The sequence below is a fragment of the Mustela putorius genome, unplaced genomic scaffold (assembly GCF_011764305.1).
Source record: "Mustela putorius furo isolate JIRA1106 unplaced genomic scaffold, ASM1176430v1.1 tig00003909_pilon_pilon_pilon, whole genome shotgun sequence".
Taxonomy (NCBI): domain Eukaryota; kingdom Metazoa; phylum Chordata; class Mammalia; order Carnivora; family Mustelidae; genus Mustela; species Mustela putorius.
This window is the reverse complement of record NW_025422057.1, coordinates 27,214,654-27,239,166: the sequence shown is the minus strand read 5'-3', so window position 1 is coordinate 27,239,166 and position 24,513 is coordinate 27,214,654. Positions and strand designations below refer to the sequence as shown.

General features: G+C 47.4%; 1 pseudogene; it reads right to left on the bottom strand.

Moving 5' to 3' along the window:
• The window catches only part of LOC101694190, a 29,292-nt pseudogene extending 5,030 nt beyond the window's left edge, over nt 1-24,262 (bottom strand).
• Nucleotides 24,263-24,513: the final 251 nt, after the last annotated feature.

The window sequence follows — 24,513 nt, the reverse complement described above, 5'->3', positions numbered from 1 at the left end:
AACTAAACTTGAAATTTTTCTTTCTCTGTCATCTGATGTTAGGGATTCCCCATGGGCTCAGCGATGTAGAGTGGGGGATGGTGTGGGGGCAGCGGCAAGTTAGCTGCCTGTGGTAAAAAATGTAGGGAGGCCCCCACTGTCAGAGTCATGCAAACACTGGGTCAGCGCCTGAGTGAGTGCCTCCATAAATTTATACCCTAGGCCTGTTGTCCACCTCTCCCTAGTCCAGGCCCTGATGAGTGGCCTGCACAGGATGCTTGCTTATGCCTTCAGGACCTACTTGGCCTTGTTCCCATGGATTCCCTTTCTACTTGAATGACTCTAAAGGATACAGCTAGCACATGGCTAGGTAGACCAGATAGCCACCAGCCAGCACATGGCTAGGTAGACCAGATAGTCGCCAGTTCAGTCCATCTTGGTGTCTCATGTACACAAAATGATTTATAGCAAACCCAGGCCTCCTTCTATGAGTAGCTATATTCTTCTTTTTTTTTTTTTACCTTTTTTTTTAAAAACATAGGCTCCATGCCCAATGTGGGGCTTGAGCTCATGACCTGGAGATCAGGAGTTGCTTGTGCTACTGATTGGGCCAGCCAGGTACTCTAACTATTTTCGAGGGGAATAAAAAGGCTCTTGGTTCTTTATTGGGCCATGAGAAGTGCCTCCACTGTGACATGGCACAGGCTCCATATAGCGCCCTGATGTGCTGTAGAAAATAGGAACTTTGCCCAAGCCTCACCTATGTTCTACCATCTCTTGATAATTAAATGGAAATGTGATAGGAATCATCAGCCTTCACTTTTAATGTCTTTTGTGGTGTAATTTTTAGAATTCCCTCAGGATATAGCTTTTTAATTTTTTATTTATTTTTTAAAGTTTTTTTTTTTTTTAAAGATTTTATTTATTTATTTGACAGAGAGAGATCACAAGTAGGCAGAGAGGCAGACAGAGAGACAGGAAGGGAAGCAGGCTCCCTGATGAGCAGAGAGTCTGATGCCGAGCTTGATTCCAGGACACCGAGATCGTGACCTGAGCCAAAGGCAGAGGCTTAACCCACTGAGCCACCCAGGTGCCCCAGGTGTAGTTTTTTTTTTTTTTAAAGATTTTATTTATTTATTTGTCAGAGAGAGAGAGAGCACAAGCAGAGAGGGAACAGCAGACAGAGGGAGAAGCAGGCTCCCCACTAAGCAGGGAGCCCAACTCGATACTCAATCCCAGGACTCTGAGATCATGACCTGAGCTGAAAGCAGATGCTCAACTGACTGAGGCACCCAGACGTCCCTAATGATTTCTTTACTTATTTGTGGGGGGCCAAAGGGAGAGAGAGAATCTCAAACAGGCTCCCCACTGAGCATGGAGCCTGGCATGGGGTTCAATCTCACGACCCTGAGGTCATAACCTGAGCCGAAATCAAGAATCTGGTGCTCAGACTGAGCCACCCCAGTGACCCAAAGCAGCTTTGGCCTACTATTTTGGCAGCAAGTAAGAGTTCCAGGGTCTTCTGTTTTGCCTTCCCAGCTACTGGATTCCCAAAGTGTATTTTTTGCTAGTTCCTGAGCGTAAAAAAAGAGGAATGGGTTTGCAATCCCACCAGCCCATGGCAAGGCAGGTTGAGTCAAAAAATTATCTCATGACCCCCATAAACCTCCACTCTGGCTGATGGATCACGGGGACACTTGTGTTAGCTGAAAGCCAGTGACTAATAACCTCTCAAAGGGTAAATGTTTCTTTCTCTAGGTCTTAATTTCCCTGAGAATAGTTGAAGCTTCCTTGAAGGAAGGTTGATAGGAGAATTCAGTAGAGTTCTGTGGTCAAGAGCACAGATCTGGAGCGGGCCTCGTTTTGAAATTTCTCTGTCTTAGTTTCTTAAACTGTGGAATGGGTGCCCTACTTTATTGGTAGTTTTCCCCCCTATCATCAGGTTTGAGATATAATTTATACATAATAAAGTTTGCCCTTTTTATGGGCTCTATGAGTTTTGACAAATGTACCCATTTGTGTAACCACTGCAGAGGCTCACAAATTATAATAGTATAGTGTGGTGAATGCCCCTGTTGGCGATACCAGTAGGCGGTGTTCCCAAACTAGCCTGGGAGGGGCAACCAGGGAAGACTTCCTATAGGAGGTGATCTTTCAGCTGGGTGCTCATGGCTGAGGAGGAATTCGTACAACCAAGATACAGAACATTTTCATCACCCTTTCTCCCCCCCCTCCGCCAACCAAATTCCCTCATACCCTTTTGTAGGCAGTCCCTCCCTCATCCCTAGCTCCTGGTTATCCTGTACCATCTGCCTTCTGTTCCTATTGTTTGCCTTTTCCAGAATGTCATGTAAATGGAATCATACTGTATGTAGCCTTTTGAGTCTAGCTTTTTTCACTTAACATGATGCAGTGAAGGTTCATCCATATTCTTGCATGTATCAGTAGTTCATTACCTTTCGTTGCTATGTAGTATTATGTTGTGTGGATGTACCACGGTTTATGTATCTATTCGCCAGTCGAAGGACATTAGAGTTATTTCCAGCTTTTGGCAGTTATGAATAAAGTCAATATAAACATTCATATTTAGGGTTCATATGAATATAAGTTTTCTTTTTCTTGGGTAAGTACTCAGAACTCAGAAGGGGGGATTTCTGGGTCATAGAGTAATTATGCATGTATGTATGTATGTATGTTTGTATAGCTTTATAAGAAACTGCCACACTGTTTTCCAAAATGCCTGTGCCATTTTGCAATTCTGTGAGCAGTGAATGAGAGTTCTGGTTACTCAATATTCTGGTCTACACTTGATATGTTCAGTTTAAAATTTTTTTTTGAAATATTTAATTTATTTATTTGACAGAGAGAGATCACAAGTAGACAGAGAGGCAGGCAGAGAGAGAGAGGGAAGCAGGCTCCCTGCCCAGCAGAGAGCCCGATGTGGGACTCGATCCCAGGACCCTGAGATCATTACCTGAGCAGAAGGCAGCGGCTTAACCCACTGAGTCACCCAGCCACCCTAGTTTTAAAATTTTTAACCTTTATTTATTTGTAAAGATTTTTGTATTTAATTTAAGAGAGAGAGATTGAGTACGAGCAGGAAGGAGGGGCAGAGGGGAAGGGAGAAGCAGACTATGGGGCTTGATCCCAGGACCCAGAGATCATGACCTGAGCCAAAGGCAGACACTTAACCAACTGAGCCACCCAGATGCCCCTGAACCCTTTTTTAAAAAAGATTTTATTTTATTTATTTAACAGAGAGAGAGATCACAAGTAGGCAAAGAGGCAGGCAGAGAGAGAGGGGGAAGCAGGCTCCCCGCTGAGCAGAGAGCCTGATGCGGGGCTTGATTCTAGGACCCTGAGATCATGACCTGAGCTGAAGGCAGAGACCTAACCCACTGAGCCACCCAGGTGCCCACCCCCCTTAACCATTTTAGAGTAATGATATCTTATTGTAGTTTTAACTTATATTACTCTAATGATTAATTATGTTAATCATCTTTCCTAATGTCTGTTTGGTAAAGTGTCTCTTCAAATCATTTGCTGATTTAAAAAATTGGATTGCTTAATTTCTTTTTATTGAGTTTTGAGAGGTCTTTATATATTCTAGATACAAATCCTTGATCAGATATATGTTTTGCAAATATTTACCTCTAGTCTATGGTTTATTTTTTAATTTTCTGAGCAGTGTTTATTGAAGAGCAGAACTTTAAAAATTTTTTATGAAGTCTATCAGTTTTTTCTTTTATGGATAGTGCTTTTGTAGGAATAACTAAGAAAACTTTGGCTAACCCAAATTTGTAAAGATTTTCTTCTGCTTCTTCTAAGTGTTCTATAGTTTTAAATTCTACATTTAGATTGATAATCCATTTTGAGTTAATTTCTGTATCTGTTGCAAGGTATTCATTACCTTTTCTTGGTATATGAATTACAGGGAAGTTTCAAGGATTAAATGAACTAATACATGTAAAGCACTTGTAATGGTGCTTGGTTCATAATTAGTAGTAGCTATGTATTTTTTTCAGATTTTATTTATTTGTGACACAGAGAGATAGCGAGAGAGGGAGCACAAGCACAGGGGAGCTTGAGAGGGAGAAGTAGGCTCCCCACTGAGCAGGGAGCCTGATGTGGGGTTCCGTCCCGGGATGCTGGGATCATGCCTGAGCCAAAGGTAGATGCTTAACAACTGAGCCACGCAGGTGTCTTGGTAGCTATAATTATTAAAGAACATTATTGTGCTGGGACGCCTGGGTGGCTCAGTTGGTTAAGCAGCTGCCTTCGGCTCAGGTCATGATCCCAGCGTCCTGGGATCGAGTCCCACATCGGGCTCCTTGCTCAGCAGGGAACCTGCTTCTCCCTCTGCCTCTGCCATTCTGTCTGCCTGTGCTTGCTCTCTCCCCCTCTCTTTCTCTGATAAATAAATAAAATCTTTAAAAAAAAACATTATTGTGCTGTTATTACAGAATTCCTCATTACAAATGCTTAATTTCCTTTTTACTTAAGGAACTTTGGGTCTGTAACATGACTCAGGTCTGGGAATTGAAAGAGATGCACACATTCTGTATCACTGGGGGCTTACTCTCTATTGTCATTCCTTATTCACTTACTCACTTACTCTTTAAGTAACAGAGACCTAAAATAACAGAGCCTTAAACAAGTTTATTTCTCCCTTATGTGACAACCCAAATGTAGGCTGTCCAGGGGCTGGTAGGATGTCTCTATTTCACAAGGTCATCCAGGGATCTAGGCTCCTTTTTAGCTTGTTTTCTCACCATTACTAGAATATTGCCCTGGCCCACATTCCAAAATGTCTCATAACCACTTCTGTATTCTGAGCAGCAAGCTGGAGAAAGAGGAGGAAGAAGGATACAACCCCTACCTTTGAAGATACAACCTGGAAATTAAACTTGTTGCTGTCACTCACATCCTATTGGTTGGAGCTTAGTCACATGGCCATACCTAGCTGCAAGGGATGCTGGGAAATGTAGTCTTTATTCTTGGTAGTCCTTTCTTCTGCTGAAAATCAGAGATCCTCTTTCTTTCTTTCTTTCTGGGCATGGAGCCTGCTTGAGATCCTCTCTTTCCCTCTCCCCTTATCCCCCTCTGAAAAGTAAAAATAAGTAAAGCACACAATTCATTTTCTTTGAAACAGAGAGTGAGCACAGGCAGACGGAGTGGCAGGCAGAGGCAGAGGGAGAAGCAGGCTCCCTGCTGAGCAAGGAGCCGGATGTGGGACTCGATTCCAGGATGCTGGGATCATGACCTGAGCTGAAGGTAGCCGCTTAACCAACTGAGCCACCCAGGCGTCCCAGAGGTCCTATTTATTTTAAAGATTTTTATTTATTTATTTGACAGACAGAGATTACAAGTAGGCAGAGAGGCAGGCAGAGAGAGAGGGGGGAGGAGCAGGCTCCCTGTTGAGCAGAGAGCCTAAGATGAGGCTCCATCCCAGGACCCTGAGCCAAAGGCAGAGGCTTTAACCCACTGAGCCACCCAGGTGCCCCACAGAGGTCCTATTTCTAAAAGAGAGAAGGGGGAGGGCGCCTGGGTGGCTCAGTGGGTTAAGCCGCTGCCTTTGGCTCAGGTCATGATCTCAGGGTCCTGGGATCGAGGCCCGCAGCGGGCTCTCTGCTCAGCAAGGAGCCTGCTTCCTCCTCTCTCTCTGCCTGCCTCTCTGCCTACTTGTGATCTCTCTCTGTCAAATAAATAAATAAAATCTTTAAAAAAAAAAAAAAGAGAGAGAAGGGGGAAATAGATTTTGGGAAACAATTTGTAGTTTTGTTTTTTTTTTAAACATTTTATTTTATTTTTTTAAATTTTATTTGACAGAGAAGAAGAGACATCTAGAGAGGGAATACAAGTGGGGAGTGGGAGAGGGAGAAGCAGGCTTCCTGCTGAGCCAGGAGCCCGATGCCGGGCTCGATCCCAGGACCCTGGATCATGACCTGAGCTGAAGGCAGATGCTTAACAACTGAGCCACTCAGGCGCCCCCAATTTGTAGTTTTGACATAGTTACTCAATTCAAACTTCTACTCACCATTTTTTACCATTGAAAAAGTCCTGATCAAGTGGCACCTAAATGGGCTATTTTAGTTTCAGGAACTTCATTAGAAGAAACAAAAATAATTACAATGCTCAAGGACCTCTGCTGCCTAATGTGCTCTTTACATTTGTCTCTGCTACTTAAGTGCTGCTACTTGCTATAAAGCATATAGAGTTTTGGTTGCCTGGTGACTCCGCTGGTTAAGACTCTGACACTTGATGTTGGCTCAGGTCAAAATCTCAAGGTCATGAGATCGAGCCCCATGTTGAGCTCTGTGCTGGGCATGGAGCCTGCTTGAGATCCTCTCTTTCCCTCTCCCCTTCTCCCCCTCTGAAAAGTAAAAATAAATAAAGTACACAATTCATTTTCTTTGAAGCAGAGAGCCACTTACCATCTCTCAGTAGCATCTCTAACCTACAGAGAACGGCTTACTACAGTGTTTCTGTTATTTCCTTCACCAAAGCATTTTCCAAGTTTTCTGAGAATGAAACATCAGGGACCCTTTCCAAGGACATAATGTTTGGGTGGTCAAGTTGCACAGGATTAATCTTCTCCAATGTGCCTATCTTTATATATCTTCAGATTCCTATGAGGTTCCACTGCTTGAGACACTGTAATGTAAATTCAATAAGAATTTGTTGATGTATGCATACTTATCCAAGATCCTGAATTTGGTGTTCTAGTTTGGGCAGCTGGGAGTCCAGGTTTGTCAATGATATGCTCCTTCAAACAGAACCATCCCCCCAAATTGGCAAGCTGACATATCTAAAGAAAATGATGGGGGTGCCTTTGGCTCAGGTCATGATCTCGGGGTCCTGGGATTGAGCCCCACATGGGGCTCTCTGCTCAGCAGGGAGCCTGCTTCCTTTCCTCTCTCTCTGCCTGCCTCTCTGCCTACTTGTGATCTCTGTCTGTCACATAAATAAATAAAATCTTAAAAAAAAAAAAAGAAAGAAAATGTTGGGTAGGACTGGTAGAGCTTGAGAATAAATGATGTCCTCTTGCAAGGTAACTCCAGAAGAGGTCACATCATCAGCCAAGGAAAAGGCATTGCCAGACAGTGGGGAGGAGCTGCTTCAGCTGGTGAGAGACGCTCAGTGATCGTTGAGGATTTCCTTACATAGCCCTATTCTGATTCTTAGGGTTCCTGTTTTTTCTTAATCAAATGTCCTAATTTTATAAGACTATGATTTGTCTAACATTATAGTTCAAGAATCAATAGGATCAAATTCTCAGATTGGTTTTCATTTATGTCAATCCTGTTGATAAAAAAAATAAGGTATATTTTCCAGGAATGATAGAAAGTCCGTGGGTTTAAGTTAATATTTTGAGCTGTCATCCAACTTCTAGAAGCTGTTTTGAGGTTTTAGAAGCAGGTACTCCTTTCCCTATGGTCTCCTAAAGCCTGTCCTCTGTGGATACTTCATTCTAGGTGATCACAGCAGTAATTTAATTAGATGCTGTGGGGGCGCCTGGGTGGCTCAGTGGGTTAAGCCGCTGCCTTCGGCTCGGGTCATGATCTCAGAGTCCTGGGATCGAGCCCCACATCAGGCTCTCTACTCAGCAGGGAGCCTGCTTCCTCCTCTCTCTCTGTCTGCTTGTGATCTCTCTGTGTCAAATAAATAAATAAAATCTTTAAAAAAAAAAAAAAAAAAAAAAAAAAAATAATTAGATGCTGTGTACTGTATGGCATAGGCCACCAAATTCCCATTCCTGAATTCCAGTAGACCTATAGCGCTAACTAAGCCAAATAACTGATCCCCATTTCTCCCATTCTCCTTATAATCTTTCACCCGCCATCATTTGTCTGGTACCAGTTTGTATACTATTTACGGTTCTTGGCAGCAAGCACAAAAATTAAGTTTGGTACCTTAAATATGAAAGAGTAAAGAGAGTTTTTTGGAAAGAATTGGGTTGCTCAGGGCACCTAGGTGGCTCAGGGGGTAAAGCCTCTGCCTTCGGCTCAGGTTGTGGTCTTGGGGCCCTGGGATCAAGCCCCGAGACAGACTCTCTGCTCAACAGAGAGCCTGCTTCCCTCTCTCTCTCTCTGCCTGCCTCTTTGCTTACTTGTGATCTCTCTGTCAAATAAATAAATAAATAAAATCTTAAAAAAAAAAAAAAGAGAGAATTGGGTAGTTCAGGGATGCCTGGGGGACCCAATCCATTGAGCGGTTACCTTTGGCTCAGGTCATGATCCCAGGGTCTGGGATCAAGTCCTGGGTCGGGCTTCTGGCTCAGCAGGGAGCCTGCTTCTCCCTTTGCCTGCTCTGCCTGCCGCTCTCCCCAGCCTGTGTGTGTCTCTTGATGTCTCTCTCTCTGACAAATAAATCAATTAAATCTTAAAAAAAAAAAAAAGAGTTGGGTAACTCAAAGAATCCATATAAATGCCGAGCAACCAGTGTTCAAGAACTAGGAAGGCAAGAAATACAGCCAAGGTCAAACCACCAGAATATTCTGGCTGGAGTCCTCCCTGAACACTGATGTCTCCAATGCGGCTGGCGTTGTGTTCCCAGCCCCATGCTCCTACTTTGAATAACTTTTCACCTGTCCCTATATCTTTGAGTCATCCCAGGGAGGAGCATTAATCAGCTTGACTCAGGTCGTGTGCCCAAAGGCAGCAGATAGTGGGATGGAGAGAGAAATCTCTGGTCCCTTGCTTCTCTAGTGGCAGAAGAGCTTCTGCCTTCTTCTAAGTCACACACAAAGGGGGATTCCTCCCGAATTGGAATGTGTCCAGATGTGGACTAGCCAAGCACACATATACACACAGCTGTTCACTGTAGCTGCAGACTTCCTGGCTCTCCTTCTCCTCCATATGGCCAAGAACCACCCCCTCCCCCAAATGTAGCCTGTCCTTGCATTTAACCCATGTCACTGACAAACCCCAGGCCCAGAGCCACATCCCGACCACATGTTTTCTCTTTCACCAGGCCACAGAGCCCTGCTGCAGAAACTCACACAGGTAAATTCATGGGGTCCAGCTTTTGCTGAATCTCCCCAGGGCTTAGAAATCTCTCATGTTAGATATCATACTGTTTACCTCTGAAAAATAAGATTCTTTTCATATGTGGCCCAGATTAACAATAATTCTTTAATAGCATCTAATATCCATCCCACATTCAAACTGTTCCCCAAATCTTGGGAAGGTGATCTTTCTGTAAGGAAAATATGGTTACATCACTTCCTCCATTAAATTCTTTGAACACGCCAGTATTGTAAAATAATGCAAATGCGAACAGTACAGAGTGGATGGGGTAAAAAGGAAGAGTGCCCCTCCTCCTCCTCTCCTTTCTCTTCTCTCCTCTCCTTTCCGGTCCAATCTAGCTCCTCAAGGGTTGATTTCTTGTGTGTCCTGTCAGTAAGTTTCCAGACGTTCACAAGGAAGCAGATGCATATACACGTATATCCTTAACACAGAATGCAAAGGGATCACACCACACTCTCGTGTGACTTGTTTTATTCATTTGATAACCTATCTTGAACATCTTTCCACGTCAGCAAAAATTTTTTTAAAAAGGTGTTTCAGTGATTTCTGTCTCCCTGTCTCACTGGAGTGCCAGCTTTTCAAATAGCGTGCAGTTCGCTCAGTGCCCCACACCCTCTCCTAACCACTGTGGCCATGTACATGCCATTTCCTCTTCTGGAATGTCTTCTCTTTCTTGGGGCCCAGTAAACTCTTACCCTCTGCAAAGCCTCCCCTGCCCCTGGGAAAGAAATAGGCTTTCTTCCCAGTTCCCAAGATGCCCTTGGGGTTCTTCACTCATCACACTCATCATGAGGTTTTGTGAGTGCTTATTTACTTGTCTTTTGCTTCCAGGAGACCATAAGCTCCAGAGGCCATCCTCTGAGTTATAACTGACTCTGTCCTGGTGCCAGTCTCAGGGCTGAGTCAGAAATGGTGCTTAATAATAGTTGTTTCCGGGCTGCTTCTCCCATCCATGGAGATCAAGAACATCTTAGGGGAATAGAAATGCAGGGCCACTACCCCTCCCCCATCGTTCCATCAGCAGGATACTAGGAGACAGGACCTGGTGAGGACCAAGGATTGAGATTCTCCAAAGCTGGCTGACATCGAAGGGAATCCTTTGAGTGATAATAAGCCAAGATTCCTCTTTTGGGGGGCTCTCCTAATTAGGGCCTCCTGTTTGAAGGCAGAAATTTTGGTAAGAATAGTTGGGGACAGGTGCCTGGGTGGCTCAGTGGGTTAAGCCTCTGCCTTCGGCTCAGTCATGCTCTCAGGGTCCTGGGATCAAGCCCACATTGGGCTCTCTGCTCAGCAGGGAGCCTGCTTCCTCCTCCCTCTCTGTCTGCCTGCCTCTCTGCCTACTTGTGATCTCTCTCTCTGTGTCAAATAAATAAATAAAATCTTAAAAAAAAAAAAGAATAGTTGGGGACTTGGGTAACAATGACCCCAAGCCCACCAGGCTGACCTTGGCATTTCAAGGACAGGCAGAGTGAGAATTACTGAACATTGGTTGTACCCAGAGAATAAGGCCACGTATCACTAAAACAAACAAGACATCCTTACAGTTGGTGGGATAGGGAGGGTCCTTCTTCCCTGAGCTAATTAGGCTGGGACAAAGGTGGAAGGGGATTATGGGTATGGGCTAGCTGGATTCAGTCCATGAATTTCTGGGAGGGGGGGATGGAGTTCCACTTTCAGTGGAAGGTGTGGTAGATACTACGAATTTGACCACTATACATTCATCCAACCTTCTAGTGTGCATTCCTTTCACAAGGTCGCAATCAAGGTATCATCTGGGTCTGCAATCTCATTTGAAGGCTTGACTGGGGAAGGATCTACTTCCAAGTTCATTTGCAAGGTTGTTGGCAGAATTCAGTTCCTTAGGGGTTATTGGACTGAGGACAGAAGACCTCAGTTTCTCACTGGCTGTTTGCTAGTAGCTTCCCTCAGTTCCTTGCCATGTGAGTTTCTCCATAGGGTGGCTCACAAGATGGCAGCTGGCTTCATCAGAGCAAGTGAGCAAGAGAGCCTGAGAAAGCAAGCAAGATGGAATACACAGTCTTTTCATAACCTAATCTCAGCAGTGATATTCCCTCACTTTTTGCCGTATTTTTTTCATGAGAAGTAAGTCTCAAGGTACAGCCCATACTCAAGAGAAGGTATTTCTACAAGGGGAGAGAGATTACAAAGGAAGCAGGGATCACTGAGGACAATCAGAGAGACTACCACACTTGTAAAATCTTCCAGTATCAGGACTCTCTCCTTTCTCCTCCCATCTGTATCCCACTCTCTCTCCCTGTGACCATGGCCATACAAGGCAAGCATCCCCACAGCCCTGGCTGCCTGTCCCAAGTGAGGATCCAGGCCAGCCTCAGAGGGATTTTGGTCTCAGAAAACGGGGACTCAGAACTCAGCTGCCCCATCGCCAGTGGTTAGCAGACAGGCTGGGTGTGGAGTAGAACCAGGGGCCGGTCTGGGGCCTGGAGGCACTGTCTTTCCTGGGGCTGGTCAAATGCATAAGGCTACACCAGGCCAGGACGCCTGGGTGGCTCAGTTGGTTAAGCGTCTGCGTTCGGCTCAGGTCATGGTCCCAGGGTCCCGGGATGGAGTCTCATGTCGGGCTCCCTGCTCAGTGGGGACCCTGCTTATCCCTCTCCTGCTCCCCCTGCTTGTGTGCTCTTCCCCTCTTTCTCTGATAGATAAATAAATAATATCTTAAAAAAGAAAAAAAAAGGGCCACACCAGGCCATAAATCCAACACAGAGTCTTTCCCAAATGGGGAGGGCTGCAGGGATAGCTCTTCTTAAGGGCCAGCCCTGCTCAAGTTGGCTAGATTTGGGCCCCACTTATTAGGTGCTGGTTTGAGCAATGAGAGGGGTGTCTGGGGACTAACAGAGGTCTATGAACCTGGAGACTGAAGGAACTACGTCTTTGTAATTTCCCCTTGGTGTCATCCCCTGTTTGGTGCACCTATTTTTTCCATCTCTGATCCTTCCTTCATTTTTGTTTTTGTTTTCCCAATTTCCTTTTCTCTGACTCCTTTTCTTCTCTCGATTTCACATCCTAAAGCTCAGGACACAGGATACCCCTAAAATTGAGCCTCTACTCTCTAGTAGGAGGTACCAGGATTTGGGGGGACTTTCCCCCTATGCCTTTACCACCTGAGGCAAAGGAGGGGTCTTGAGGGTACCCAACTGAGCATCAGAAGACCAGGAGAGGCAGGCTATTCGGGGTCTTTCCACACTGCCTCCACAGAGATCCACAAGAGGGCGCTCTCCATTCTCTACCTGTTGCTTACCGTCTCCAACCAGCCTCCCAGAACTACTCAAATGAAGACTGACAAATGGGGCAGAAAACTGCCATACACAGGAAAGCCTGGGAAGGGCACAGGGCAGCATGAAGAAGAGTGTGGTCTACAGTTTAGTCCCAGCATCCTTGGAGGAGCTTGGAGAAGGTCAGTCCTCAGACCAGTTGTCAGCCTCAGGTTTCCAGAAGCAGAATGGCCAGTACTTACTTCTTCCATGCCCTGCTCACCATCTCTGCCAAGGTGCACACTCCTCTGGGAGGGAACCCAGGTACTACTCATCTCGGTGTCCTCAGGGCCTAGATGAGTGAATGGCCAAACGAACAAATGAGCAAACAGTCAAAGCCTTAAGAGGCTTTGATTCCATCATATGCACACACGTATCAAATGGCATGTGTACAAACATAGTCCCTGGAGCATTATTTGCAATCTCAAAGACTGGAAAATTCAGTGTTCATCGGTAGAGGACCAGGACAATAAATTTTCTATCAGTGTAATAGTATACGGCCACGAGAGGAGTAAGACAGCTCTAAATCCAAGGATGTAGAGCAAATTCTAGGTCTAGGGTGGGGTGTGAAGGACAGGAAGCGGAATAGGGCATGTGCTAGGCTGCCCCCAACGTGTGGGGAGAGAACATATATGTCTGAATAGGCATAGAAAAGCTCGGAAAAGATAACCAAGAAAATTCCAGTTCTGGCTCTCTGGGGAGGGGAACAGAACACCTGAGCTAGTGGGTGGATGGAAGGCTGACTCGTCCCTGTCGGGAACTGTTTGGATTTTGTGTTGTGTGAGTGTACTGTTGATTCAAAACAAATTTCAAGAGCACACATTTGGAGCCACGGACTTGGATCACCATCCTAGTTCTGCCAATTATCAGCTGTGTGATTGTGAGCAAGTTATATTAGTCTTTCAGTATCAGTTTCTTCGTCTGTAAAAATAGACTGTTAGACGTCTGCCCAATGCTCTGAGAATTGCTAAAGGTGTTTCTGTAGCACACTTGGGGAGCCCAAGATTATGCTGATGCTGCTACCATTTCTACTGCTACACACTGATGATGAATGAGGACAAACCTCTAGCCAGAAGAGGCCACAGTCATGTATGAAAAGCTCACAAAAGGCAATACAGTGAGAGATCGGTGGTGTGATCTATAACCCCACTGATCTGAGCCCTGGGATCAGAGACCAATTTAAGTGTCCTCTTTAGGGGGTGCATGCATGGTGCAGTCCATTAGGCATCCAACTCTTTGTTTCCACTCAGGTCATGATGTCAGGATCATGAGATCGAGCCCCGCATTGGGCTTCATGCTCAGTGTGGAGTCTGCTTGGAATTTTCTCTCCCTCTGCCCCTCCCTCCCCCTAAAATAAATCAACAAATCTTTAAAATAAAAAAAGTAAATGTCCTCTTAGGGCTCACCTGCCAGGGGTCATTACCTAATGGATTCTCTACACCCATTTCAGCAACCATGGCCAGGACCAACCTCCTCTAGGACCCTGTTTCAACACCAGACAATTATGTCATAAAATCCCTCCCTTGCTTCCTCTCTCCCTGGATCTCATCAGTGAAAGAATGGAGCAAATACAAAGGAATATAACATGTAGTCATCTGGGGTTGTGCAAGGGGACATGCTTGAATTTCAAGATTAATGGTCTTTTAAAAAAATTTTTATTTGTCAGGGAAAGAGAGCACGCACAATCAGGGAGAGCAGAAGGCAGAGGGAGAAGCAGGCTCCCCACTGAGTGAAGAGCCTGATGTGGGAATTGATCCCAGGACTCTGGGATCATGACCAGAGCTGAAGGCAGATGCTTAACCGACTGAGCCACCCAGGTGTCCCAAGATCAATGCCCTTTAGAGACACTCTCCCTAAAGTGAGTGCCAACTTGGGGCACTGCATCACTGCAGGCTGCAGTGTCATGCTGGCGTCCACCCTATACATGCCAGGCATACTCTCTCATTCATCATTTATTCAACTGAAAAAAATTAATTCAGTTCTCCGCCACGAATGGTAAAGGAGAGTAAGCTGCCTGAGGAAGTTATGGCCCGTTGGTGAAGGTACACCATTAGGGAAACTATTAGTAGTAAAGTGCACCAAGCATCAGAGAACCAGCCAGGCAGACCTTCCAGAAGTAGCAAGCAGAGGTACAGGAGCCGGGGTGGGGGACAGAAGACCCCTCTGGGAGGAAGCAAGGCTTCAGCTCACGCCTGAGGATGGAGGGAAGGACAGGTGGTATGAAGAGAAGAGGTTTGGGGTCCGCTGTTGTGAAGGTGAGCCGGTGGATGTAAATGGCTCGTGCAAGACCCAACACAACGTGGGCGCTCCAGCTTTTCCAGCAAGGACGGGGGGGGGGGGGGGGGGGGGGGTGTTGTGGACAGGAAGGAATTTCCCCAGACGCCGCTGCCTTGAGCTCGGGGCTGCCATCCCCCTACATGCCACAAGGTGGAGCTCATCAGCTGTTCTGGTGGGTTCCCGCTCTTGTCCCTTCGCTGGCAGTGTGGCCCGTCTGCCCCCCGCCCCGGGGGGGGGGCTGTTTTTTTCCTACCTTACAAAGCTGTTACAAAGCGCCCCCTCCCCGGACACTGGCAGCCCCTGCGAAGTGTTCTGTGTGCCAGAACTCAAGTGGCTCGTGAGGGCCCTGTCCTTGTGTTTCCCTTTAAAGCCCAGGATTGGTTGCTTCGGATTCTGTCACTTCACCGTAGCTCTGATTCCTCCCAAATAGCCACCAGTTTATGTCCTTTTCACCCTCCCCAGTTTTTTGTTTTGTTTTGTTTAAGATTTTATTTATTTGTTAGAGCATGAGCAGGGGGAACGTCAGGCAGAGGGAGAAGCAGGCACCCACTGTGCAAGGAGCCCCTTGCGGGGCTGAATGCCAGGCCCCCCAGGACCATGATTTGAGGGAAAGGCAGATGCTTTACCAACTGAGCCACCCAGGCAGCTCTCCCTTCCTGGTCCTTCCCACCCACGCGAAGAATCCACAGGGCCCACCCCTAGGGCAGCGGGGATGAGACGAGGCACTGAGCCCCGGCACCCCCGGACCATCTAAGCAGCAGAGCTTCATTTCTCTGCACAGACCCCAGTCTCGCTCCAGAGGGGATGAGAAGGTATTTTCCCACAAGTCCCCCTCCAGAGTTAGAAATGTACTTGGTTTTGAACCCTCTCCTCCCACCCACACGCCCACCCAGATGGCTTCTGGAGAGGGTTAGGTGGCTAGGTGCTCTGGAGTGAGACAGATCTGTTGTCCAGTCTTGACTCGGCTGGTGACCTTGGGCAAGCTCCATCACTTCCACAGTCATCTTCTGTGAAATAGAGATGAAAAGAAGAGATCTAACACTTCACTTCACTTCACTTCACTTTACTTTATGGGATGTTAAGTTGTCCCAGGAAAAGGGAATATTCACAAGCCACTTTAATCCTCTTTTCCCTCACCCATGGAACATCTTTAAACACACACTGAAACTGACACGCAGGTAACTTCTAAAAAGGAGGAAAAGGCTGCATCTTGACAGACCGGCTTCAAGCCAAAGAGGTGAACCTGGGTTCGGGTGGGGGCTGGCATACTGATTAGTACGCTCCCTTTTTAACTCTCTCCCAAGAGGACTCTGGCTGGGGTTGAGGACTGACAAGCACAGGACCTGACAAGTTCAGAAAAAGGACAGCAGAAGGATTTCCAGGCAGAGGAAGCTCATGGATGAACTTCATGGGTCAGTTTCAGGGCTACGGTCTGGCTTGTCCAGCAGGCAGGACTAAGACCTCCACCATCTGTGCCCAGCTCAGTGCCTGGCACTTAGAGGGCAGCCTGACTCTGGGGTCAAGAGGGAGCAGAGCCTCCATCCCTCGGCCTTAGTTTTATCACGACTTGTTACAACCACTGATGATTAAGCCCTCTTTGAAAGCCGACAAGAGGCCATCCCAGAGGCGCCCCACACAAACTGCAGTTTGCTTCTCAGTGAAACAAGGGTTGGACTATACTGAAGCTTTTGAAACTGTGGCTTTCAGTAGCCCTCAGAGTCAAGGAGGCAGGGAGAGGTATGTGGCAAGGTGAGCAAGGAAGGTTCAAAGCCCCCATCCCCATTTCACTAGAGAAGCTCCAAAAAAGGTCATGTTGTGTGTGTGTGTTTGCTTTTTTGAGAGGGAGAAAGAGATAGAGTGAGAGCGCAAGCGCATGTGCAGGGGCAGGAAGGGGAGGGGCAGAAGGAGAAGAAGAGAGACTACCAAGTAGGCTCCAAGCTCAGCTCAGAGTCTGACACAGGACTAGATCTCACGACCCTGAGATCATAACCTGAGCTGAAATCAAGAGTCAGACACTTGATGGACGGACTGAGCCACCCAGGTACCCCAAGAGATCATGTTTTTATTTATTTATTTATGAAAATTTTTATTTATTTATTTTTGTGAGATTGAGAGAGAGGGAGAACACAAGCCAGGCGGACAGTGGTAGAGAGAGAAGCACACTCCTGGACGAGCGGGGAGCCCGATGCAGGGCTCGATCCCCAGGCCCTGGGGTCATGACCTGAGCAGAAGGCAGATGCCTAACTGACCGAGCCACTTAGGCTCCCAAGGTCATGTTTTTTTAAATGAGATGTAAAGAACAATAAAGAAAAATCCACATACCTTATTTGTGATTTTAACAAATACCCCATCATGCAGGTTAACAAATAGAACGTTGCCAGTAGCCCAGGAGCCACCCGAATGTCCTTGTGCTCCCCACCTTAGAGGCCCCAGACTTGATTTAAGGGAGCCAACAATCTGGCCCAGGATGTAGCTTTTACGCAGGTGTGTGTGGCAGGGCGAGGGGAGCGTTTGGCTGGGGTGGGCCTCTGATGCAGAGAGCAATTCACCACACGCCCCAGACCATGCATCAGGGTCATGGGCTCAGAGAGGGCCGTCTCTCAGCTCTCTCTGATGTGCTTGTTTTTCTTCCCTTCATCTCTAGTGTTGCTCCGATTTCCTCTTTCCCTCAAAGACACTTAATATATTGTATTTGGCTTCTGTCTTTGGGTATATACTTGTCTTTGGAAAATATATTGTGTTTTGTATACATATCCATTTTAGATCTCTTTCTGGTCCTTACTTTTGTCGTGTTCCTCTGTATTTCTCAAACCCTCTGCTTCTAACTGCTGCCTCTTCTCTCCACAGAATGCATCTGTCTGCCCCCTTTACTTGTCCTAATGATGGATACTTAGGATGCTGCGGATTCCTGTCTCACAGCCAACAACACTCATCTGTCCCCTCGTGGAGTCCAGACTGAATTGCTCAGAGGCATGTGGCCAGGAGGCAATGATATAAGACAAGGTAAGCAAGCTTAGGCTTGGCTGTTTTTTGGTTTGTTTTTTTTTTTTTAAGATTTTATTTATTTATTTGACAGACAGAGATCACAAGTAGGCAGAGAGAGAGGAGGAAGCAGGCTCCCCGATGAGCAGAGAGCCCGATGTGGGGCTCAATCCCAGGACACTGGGATCATGACCTGAGCCGAAGGCAGAGGCTTTAACCCACTGAGCCATCCAGGTGCCCCAGCTTGGCTGGTTTAAATAATTTCAACGGACTCTTGGGTGTAGGGGCTGTGCCTAGTAGCCCGGTCCCTGGCCCCAGGGGTGATGGGGGCAAAGAAATGCTGGCAGCCTGGGGCGGGAAGGACTGGTTAGAAGAGGTAGAGAGGTGTGGGCGCTGGCCCCATTAGCTTATATGTGAAAGTCGCGCTCGCAGGTGAATCCTTTGCTGTCTCTAGGAATCGGCTGGGCCTTAGAGGTCTATCTCCCCAGGATTAGCAGGGTCCCAGATATAAAGAATCAGAATAAAAAGACACGTGTTACATAGTGGGTTTGGTAGAACTTTGCTCTAAAGCCAACAGAGCTGAGAAAAAATTTTTAAAGGAGATGACTTCAATTACCATTTCAATTATTTTCCTGGTTGTTGGCTTATTTTGTTTCTTCTTGTTCAAAGTTTGGCATTTTGCACATTTCTTATGGGCGCAGAGCTTCTGGAAAGCTAAGTTGTGGCTTTCTGGGACCCTCCAACTCCTCTTCATGATCTTTAGTTCTCTAGCTCCCTTGACAACTGTGCAAAGTCTGGTTCCTCTGATAAGTCACTGCTTCTGTGATACAGTGCTTCTGCTTCCCCAGCTGACCTAGAAAATAACTTCCCTGCAGACTTAACGGAGCAGAATTTTCCCACCAATCCTGGTCTCTCTAGCTCTGGACCTTGCCCTGAGAGGGAGAAGTACATTTCTCTCGTGTTTAAACCACAGTTATTTTGTCATTGTTGTTGCTATTTATTTATTTATTTATTTATTAAAAGATTTTATTTATTTATTTATTTGACAGAGATCACAAGTAGGCAGAGAGGCAGGCAGAGAGAGAGAGAGGAAGGGAAGCAGGCTCCCTGCTGAGCAGAGAGCCCCATGCGGGGCTCAATCCCAGGGTCCTGAGGTCATGACAGGAACCAAAGGCAGAGGCTTAACCCACTGAGACTCACCGGTGCCCCTGTTGTTGCTTTTTAAAGATTTTAAGTAATCTCTACCCCTATTATGGGGCTTGGGGCTAGAAATCACAACCCTGGCATCATCAGGCACACGCTCTACCCACTGAGCCTGCCAGGTGCCCCTAAACCACTGTCACTTTGGTCTGACTTCATGGAACTGAGACACCCACTCATTTTGGACCCTGCCAGCTGCTAGAACTTTACAAGAGAGAAAGCGCTTGTATCTTATTTGACCCACTGCATGTTTTCAGCTTGTTTCTAACAGGAGCTTAGCCTGTAGCTTAAATAAACCCGCCCTCTCTGTGCTACCCCACTTTTCACCTGGTTGAATCCTACTCATCCTACATTTTCCTGACCCCTAAGTTGGATCCCCTCATTGTAAGGGCACTGTCCTCATACCCCTTTCCTAGCACATGCATAACCTAGGAAATATTCGTGGCCTGTCTCCCACATTAGACTGGACTTTGTCTCTCTTGTTCCTGCTGTGTCCCCCACCCAGCCCATAATGCAGAGCTGACACACAGCCAGTGACCAAATGAATGAAGGCTCTCCAGGGGAGCTGCAGAGAGGAGAAATCTCTTAGTGCCTTTTTTCTTTTTTTAAAGATTTTATTTATTTATTTGACAGACAGAGATCACAAGTAGGCAGAGTGGCAGGGTTGCAGGGAGCAGGCCCCCTGCTCAGCAGGGAGCTTGATCCCAGGACCCTGGGATCATGACCTGAATTGAAGGCAGAGGCTTTAACCCACTGAGCCACACAGGCACCCCTCTTGGTGTCTTTTGCTAGGTGTGGGCGGCAGCTCTGAACCCTGTGGGTGGAACCTGGCTCGTCAGACTTTGCTGCCCAGACCTTCTCACCATCGTTCTCTCCAAAGCCATCCATTCCAAAGCCTTGAACTAGTCTCGAAATATGAGGGGCTTCACAACCAGTTTTTGCCCATGAAGAGGGAATGGTATGTGTATGTCAGATATCAAGGCCACTGGATTTTCCCCGCTCCCAGCTATGTGTGATATGTGGAATCGCTGATGGGGTGGACCTGGCCTTTGTTATCTTCTCTAAGAGCTGCCTACCAAGCCCCTTTGTGCTGCGGAGTGGGCCGCACTGGGTGGCCAGTAGCCCATGGCACTTTACTAAGAACTGGGAAAAAAGTGTCCCTTTCTCAATATGCTTTATTGCCAGCTGCCAAAGTAGTTTCCTGATGAGTATGCATATTTACAATGTCTGTAGTGATGGGGACCCCTGGGACCCTGGGACCCTGGGAATCGGGCTTGCACTGTCAGCCTAATCACTTGTGGGTCTGTGTCCTGTCCGCCTCTCTGTTCGCCTTGCCAGTGCCATGTTGCTCTCTCCTCTTCTGGAGCCAGGCTGATTGGGCCAACCTAACTTTAGGTGGCCAATCAGATTGGCCACTTAAAGCTGGGGTCCAGAGCTCTAGTTTGCCAGTATGGGACTAGGAGGAAATGCAGAGCCATGGCTGGGAAAGCCATCCCCTGACACGTGTCAGTTAGAGTCCCTGATGGCAAGCAACAGAAACCAACTTAAAGAGCTAACTGAGCTCAACAAGATGCGACGTTTTGGAAGGAGTCTGGGAAAGCCAGAAAACCCAAAAGCCAGGCAGGAGGAACAACAGGAATAGCTTCACACCAGAGCAATCTGGCCAGTGCCCCCTGCCTGGAGGAGGAAGGGACGGGAAAGGTAGGACGGGGACGATGGGAGACACGGACATGGACAAGGAACGACTGTCCATTTCCTCCTTCCTGTCTCTCCATTAGGACTCAGAGTCTTGGGTGGGAGCATCCGATCAGCCGCGCAGTGATGGTGAGAGGAGGGCTCTGTGGGGTGCTCTGATCGGATGGGGATCACCAACTGGGGGGCATCCCAATTGGGTGGGGGCCAGCATTGCAGGAGGTGAAAGAATTCACCCAAGGCAGAACAAAGGAGACAGAAGTTTATTGAATGCATCGCAAGGGAGCAGAGGGCAGGACCGCGGAGCAGAGACCTCTGCCACCAGGCGGTCGTGAGACCACAGGTCTAGGGCGGAGTGGGGAATATGGGAACGCATGCAATTTTCCCTTTTTGGGCAGTCTGGGGAACTGTGCCTGGTTATAATTGGTCAGTTAGGGCCTATGGTTCTTTCGAAATGGGTCCTTTAATGAGCTAATCTGCATTCAGCCCCAGGGTTGCTTTGGGCTCTTTTCCTTGATGGAGTTTCCATTGCTCAAGCCTGTGGCCTAAAAGCAGCCTCTAGAGGCTCCATCCCTCTGTTGTTGTTCTCTTCTTAACTCAAAGAATACTTTTTCATTTATAAAATTATTTAGAATGCATCAAACAAGGCAACATTTCTTTTTTTCCCACCTTCTGATACTGGATGGGGCCGTGGCTCCTCTAGCTGGCGTCACTAGCATGGGTCCCCCCCACCCCCCGCCCCGTCCTGCCCCCTCCCCTTGTCCCCGGGAGCAGACGTGCCTTCTTCACCATTCTCTTGGCTTTCTGTAATGTCTTCAGAGTGTCTCCTCTGTCTCCAGGGGAATGCTTTCTCTTACCTCCTTTCTTTGGTTCGGTTTGGTTAGCTGCTGCCTCTTCCTCAGGAACAGCACTGCTCTGACCCCGTTTGACTTGCTCTGCGGCCACTTTCTGCCTTCTGCATGTCGGTTCCTCTGCCTGGGCAATTTCAACTGCAATTTTCTCTATATCCACTTTTACCTGTGAACCACACAACCTTTCAAGTTCATTGTTAAATGAATCTGTGCTTTCCAGGAACAACTTCTTTTCCCAGTGTTGCTCCTCTATGTGAAGAAGTTCAGCTTCTAGTTTTCACTGATGAATGGTTAAGAACCGAGCTTGTTGTTTGAGATTGTATGTTCTAGCTATTGTGACAACTGACCAAACATCTGGGTGCCGTACTCACTAGGTATCCCTGTGATGAGGTGGTGGTTTCTCTGTAAAGACACAGCTGTATGCTTCCCCGAAGAGCCATCATGAAAAGATAGGTTAGGAGAAACCCAAGGTGACCTAGGGTATGGCTTTAGATATAATGCCAAAGGTACTATCCATGAAAGAAATAATTGATAAGCTAGACTTCATCATAACTAAAAACTCCTGGTGCACTGTTTCACCTGGGTGGCTGAGTAGGTTATGTGTCTGATTCTTTGTTTCAGCGCAGGTCATGATCTCCTGCATCAGTGAATGGAGCCCAGAGTTGGGCTCACTCAGCTCAGAGTCTGCTTGGGATTCTCCCTCTCCCTCTGCACACCGCCCCCCCCCCAGCCCCTGCTCTCTCTCTCTTGCATGTGCTCTCTCTCTCTAATGGATAAATAAATCTTAAAATAAAACAAACAAACAAAGAAAAACTTCTGCTGTGCAAAAGACACTGCCAAGTGAATGAGAAGACAAACCACAGATTAGGAGAAAATATTTGCAAAAAATACATCTGATCAAGTCTTGCTAGCTAAAATATACAAAGACCTCTTCAATCAGAAATAAGAAAACCAATAATCCAATTTTAAAAATGGACAAAAGACCTGAAAAGATTTCACCAAAGAAGATATGCAGATGGAAAATGAACACATGAAAAGATGCTCTACACCCAATGTCATTAGGGAATTGGAAATTAAAACCATGAGATACCCCTGCAAACCTACCAGAATGACCAAAATCCAGGACACTGACAACACCAAATGCTGGCAAGGATGTGGAGCAACAGGAACTCTCATCCATTCCTGGTGAGAATGCAAAATGGTACAGCCACTTCAGAAGACAATTTGGCAGTTTCTTCCAAAACTAACATGCTCTTACCATATGATCCAGCAAGTGTGGTCCTTGGTATTTACCCAAATGTGTTGAAAAATCTATGTTCCATATAAAATCCTGCACACTGTATAGCAGTCTTTTTTAAAGTTTTTATTATCAATGTGTGGTTGACCCACAATATCGTACCTGTTTCAGGTATACAATAATGAAGAATGATCCCCACAATAAATCTAGCTACCAGCCTGTCCTCTGGTCTTCAAGGTATTAGACCGGTGCAGCTCTAGCTCTTATACTCTCTCCTCTACTCTCTGAGCTCCCTCTCACTTTGTTTTCCTTCTGCCCCAAGTTTGATCTCAGGGATAGGGTTTCCTTCTGCAGGGCAGGGGTGGAGGCGGAGATCCTCTGAGCCCAATGACCACCTCTGCCCCTCGGGAAGCACCACAACCCAGCAGCTGCTGGTTCTATAACTCTGATTCTCTCTCCCCCAAATCTTGCCATCTTTTTAGCCTGAATTCCAGCTCCTACTTTGGGAACTGTCATCATGTTTAATCCCGCCTGGGTGAGCCCCCTCCACTTCCGGAAATGGAAGCTATTCCATTACAAGGTAAAGTATGGTTTAAGTAGCTGTAGGGAAGTGTGACAGAAAGTCTGTCAGTGGGGCAGGACTTGCCAAAACTTGGTGTAGCGCGGGAAGCAATCCCCGTGCCTTCTCAGGAAACCTGAGCAGAGCTGAGGCGGGGCAAGTCAGGACGTTCAAGGTGAGAGGCAGGAAATGGTGTGGGGGAGGGGCAGACAAATCTCGGGCCCTGAGTGGCAGAGAATGGAGGAAGGGGGCAGGGACTTCCTGATAGCATTAAGATGGGGGTGGGTAGGGCCCAGCTCTTGCTGGAGAAGGGCTGAGGGAGGGAGGCTGGGGGGGGAATGGTGAGGGGGTAGGAGGAAGACAAGATTTCCTTTAATAAACATTTCAGCCCGAGGCCAGAGGCCCCTGGAACCCAGGGAAGAGGCCCCTCCCCAGAGGAGAAGCTGGCGCTTCTCAGTGGGCCCCAAGGGCATTAGCCTTGGGGCAGCAGGAGGGCCCAGGGCTGGCCAACATGAATATCCTACAGGATGATCTAAGCCCAAAGACAGCAACTCAGCAAATATCAAAAGTGGGCCCAGCCAGACTGCAGAGTCTTTGTGGAGCCCTTTTCAGGGCTCCTCCTCCCCATTCCTTTGTTCCATCTGGACACTTCAAGCCTCCAGTCACCTCTGTCCTTCTGCACCTGGTGGTCAGTCAGGGCTCACCCAGCTTCCTTCCCCCCGCCCTCTCACCCCTGCCATCCCCCACCCCCAGAGTGGAGTGGAAGTCAGGCCCTCCTCCCTGGACCCGCCTAGCTGTGCCAGCCTCGCCCAGGCCTGCTCCAGCCAGAACATGGTCTTTCCCGTCCCAGCAGGCTGAGGCACCTGAGGCCTTAATTATGAGCCACTTCAAAGTCTTTCTGAAAGCAGGTGAGAGATAACAGTGTAAACAAGTGAGTGAGTCATCCTGGCCCTCCCAGCCCCACAGGGTGGGGAGATCCTTCCTGTTCCTCTCACCCATCAGCCTCTCAAGTAAGCAGTCACTGGTTCTGGCTTCAGGTAGACTCGACCCTGGGGCTGGGGGCCTGTAAGTGAAGCTCTGGGGCTCACCGTGGCCTACAGTGTCCCTCCGTTGAACAATAAGCACTTTCCGTGCATTAGCCTGTCTCATCCTCACAACAGTCTCATGGGACGGGTATTATCCTGTCCATTTCCCAAGTGACAAAAGCAAAGCCCACCCAGAGAGCTTCAGGGATTTACCCAAGGTTACACAGGTTGGTATCCTGCCGGACCAATGTCCCAACACCAGCAGTCCGACTCCACAGCCGTGCTTAACCCCTGACAGGCTGAGGAGGACTCAGCATCATTCTTGTGGCCTCTGCTTCCCAATGGCAGAAAGGGAATCGGATCCTAGGAAACCTGTCAGACATTCCAACTCT